We start from the raw sequence: 3,890 nt of genomic DNA on the forward strand, positions 1-3,890 counted from the left end.
GCTCCAGGCCAGGTCACCCAGAGTCTGACTATCGCCAGAAGAAGCAAGACCAGAGGCGCTCCTCTTCTAGTGGGACTCACGTGCCTCCCTCGACTCCGTCACTCACTGACCAGGACATTCTACGACTCAAGCGTCTACTTGCTTCCTCTGGCTCCTCATCGACTGGTTCCGCTGCTGCTGTGACTGCATCCGCTTCTCCATCACCGCCGGTATCTACACAGTCAGGTACATCTTCATGGGTTCTGGATTCTGGAGCTTCCTTTCATATGTCTTCTGATTCTTCAGCGTTGTCTTCTCTTTCATCTCTTGATTCTCCTATTAATGTTCTTACTGTCAATGGCACATCTCTTTCTGTTGCTAGTCGTGGTATTCTTTCCACTCCGTCCTTTTCTATTCCTTGTGTTTCACATGTTCCCCACTTCACCATGAATCTTTTTTCTGCTACCCAACTTACTGATTCTGGTTGTTGTGTCATTCTTGATACCGACTATTGCTTCATTCAGGATCGCCGCACCAAGGCTTTGGTTGCTGTTGGCCCTCGTCACCGTGAGTCAGAGGGCCTTTGGGAGGTTGACTGGCTTTGTGTTCCTTCCGCTGCCACCACTTCTGCCAGTTCTCATGCTCTTGTCGCCTCCTTGTCTGTGTCCTTCCAGCAGTGGCATCATCGCCTTGGTCACATATGTGGCTCGCGCTTGCCATCATTAGTGCGTCAAGGCCTCTTATGGTCTGTCTTTGGAGATGTTTCTTTACATTCTAATGGTTGTAGACTTGGCAAACAGACCCAGTTACCTTATCCTACCAGTGAGTCGATATCTCAGCGTCCGTTTGACTTAGTTCATTCTGATGTCTGGGGTCCTGCTCCCTTTGATTCCAAAGGTGGTCATCGCTACTATGTTTTGTTTATTGATGATTTCTCTCGCTACACTTGGCTCTACTTCATGAAATCTCATAGCGAGGTTCTCTCTATATACAAACGATTTGCTGCCATGGTTCACACACAGTTTGCCACTCCTATTCGTACCTTTCGTGCTGACTCCGCTAGAGAGTTTATCTCTCAGTTGTTGCGTGGTTTTCTCGCGGAACAGGGTACTCTTGCCCAGTTCTCATGTCCTGGTGCTCATGCTCAGAATGGCATTGCAGAACGTAAGCATCGTCATTTGCTTGAGACGTCTCGTGCGTTGATGATTACTGCTTCCCTTCCACCCCATTTTTGGGCTAAGGTTGTTTCTGCATCCACCTATCTCATCAACATTCAGCCATCGACTGCCCTGCAGGGTGGTATTCCTATGGAGTGTCTCATCGGTCGTTCTCCTGACTACTCAGCTCTTCGTATGTTTGGATGTGTGTGCTATGTCCTTCTCGCCCACCGCAAACCCACCAAACCGACTGCTCAGTCGGTTGAGTGTGTTTTCCTTGGCTACAGTGATGAGCACAAGGGCTATCGTTGTTGGGATCCTGTTGGTCGTCGCTTGCGCATCTTGCGTGATGTGATGTTTGACGAGTCTCGCTCTTACTAACCACGTCCTTCTTCCTGGAGCTTCTCTGTGGACGATATTTCCTTTCTTCTCCTTCCTGATACACCCTGCTATGTGCCTCATCTGTCACCTCTTCCTCCAGCACCTCTCATTCATTCTCATTCACCACCGACACCATCTTCCCCATCCTCCTCCTCCACCTCTCCACCATCATCTCTAGTCCATCGCCCTCTCTCACCATTTCCTCTCCACTATAGTCGTCGCCCTCGTACTCAGCATGCTTCCCCTGATGCGCCTTCCACCGCTGGTGCACCTCCCTTCACGCCTCCCCCGGTTCATAACCTCCGTGCTCGGCCTCGCCCCATCCTGATCGCTATTCTCCTGATCGGTACGGTCTCTCAGTTATTGATGAGCCCACTACCTATCGGACTACCATGACTCAGCCTGAAGGGCAGCTTGCAATGGCCAAAGAACTTGCTGCTCTTGAGCGCTCTGGCACATGGGATCTAGTTTCCCTCCCTTCCGGTGTTCGTCGCATCACCTGCAAGTGGGTCTACAAGATTAAGACTCGCTCCGATGGTTCTCTTGAGCGCTACAAAGCTCGTCTTGTGGCCCGTAGTTTTCAGCAGGAGTAGGGACGCGATTATGATGAGACATTCGCTCCTGTTGCCCACATGACCACTGTCTGCACTCTCCTTGGTGTGGCTTCTGTTCGTCATTGGTCTATCTCTCAACTTGATGTCCAGAACGCATTTCTCAATGGCGAGTTGCGTGAGGAAGTGTATATGCAGCCACCACCGGGGTACTATGCTCCTGATGGTATGGTCTGTAGACTTCGCCGCTCCCTCTATGGTCTCAAACAGGCCCCTCGTGCCTGGTTCGAGCGCTTCGCCTCTGTGGTGACTGCCGCTAGCTTCTTGCCCAGTGATCATGATCCAGCGTTGTTTGTTCACACGTCTCCTCATGGTCGGACTCTTCTCCTTCTCTATGTTGATGACATGATCATCACCGGTGAAGACTTTGACTACATTTCCTTTGTTAAGGCTCGCCTTCGCGGTCAATTTCTCATGACTGATCTTGGTCCACTTTGCTATTTTCTTGGGATTGAGATCTCCTCGACCTCTGATGGCTTCTACATCTCCCAGGAAAGATATATTCATGATCTTCTTGCTCGCGCTGCTCTCGGTGATGAGCGCACTGTTGTGACTCCTATGGAGCTCAACGTTCAGTTTCGTGCCTCTGATGGTGACCCTCTTCCTAATCCCACTCACTATCGTCACCTCGTTGGCAGCCTTGTCTATCTTGCTGTTACGCGTCCTGACATTTCCTATCCTATCCACATCCTGAGTCAGTTTGTTTCAGCCCCCACCTCTGTCCACTATAGTCATCTCCTCCGTGTTCTACGATATCTGTGTGGCACGATCTCTCATCGCCTTTTCTTTCCCCGCTCCAGCTCTCTTGAGCTCCAGGCCTACTCTGATGCTACCTAGGTCAGTGATCCATCTGATCGACGCTCGTTGTCTGCTTACCATGTCTTTCTTGGTGGCTCTCTTGTTGCCTGGAAGACAAAGAAACAGACTGTAGTTTCTCGCTCTAGTACCGAGGCTGAGTTGCGAGCCATGGCTATGTTGACCCTGAGGTGATCTGGTTACAATGGTTACTTGAGGATTTTGGTGTGTCTTCTACTACCTCGACTCCCTTACTGTCAGACAGTACCAGTGCGATCAGTATTGCACGTGACCCGGTGAGACACGAGCTCACCAAGCACATCGGTGTGGATGCCCACTTTGTGCGTGCTGCTGTGCAGGATCAGACTCTCTCTCTCTCTTCACTATGTGGACTTCTTCACGAAGGCACAAACTCGAGCGCAGTATAGTTTTGTTCTCTCCAAACTCAGTGTTGTTGATCCACCATGAGTTTGAGGGGGGTGTTAGATGTGTATAGTTCCTTTGTATAAGGGGTTTTTCTGCACTTTACCACACATGTATATGTTCTAGCCCTTGGCCCTCAGTAAAGCTAGTTGCTCATTATCCAACATCATACACTTTGTCAAATACAACCACAGATATCTCCGCAATCACGTGTGCCTACCACCATAAGCACGAATGTATTTCCAAGGGAATATGTATTTTTTCCCTCTCCTTCGGGCAAGCTTTTAACACATGCAAGCTATTCATCCCCGTTTGAAACAAAGGAACTTTACAGGAATTTCATATAAACAGAATCCTATAGAAAAAATTTCCTACGAGTCATTTTGATTGTTGGGTTAGTTCTGAAAATTCCTATATCAAATCTTCCTTTCCTTCATTTTTTGGAAGATTCTAAACATTTGCTCAAACCTCTTGTTTTCGCTTCCTTGGAGAAGTCCAATGCAACATCTTTTTTGTCTCTCCTAAAGAACATTTTGTAGAAAAG

This window comes from Triticum aestivum, chromosome 2A (assembly GCF_018294505.1).
Source record: "Triticum aestivum cultivar Chinese Spring chromosome 2A, IWGSC CS RefSeq v2.1, whole genome shotgun sequence".
In the NCBI taxonomy this organism is placed as follows: domain Eukaryota; kingdom Viridiplantae; phylum Streptophyta; class Magnoliopsida; order Poales; family Poaceae; genus Triticum; species Triticum aestivum.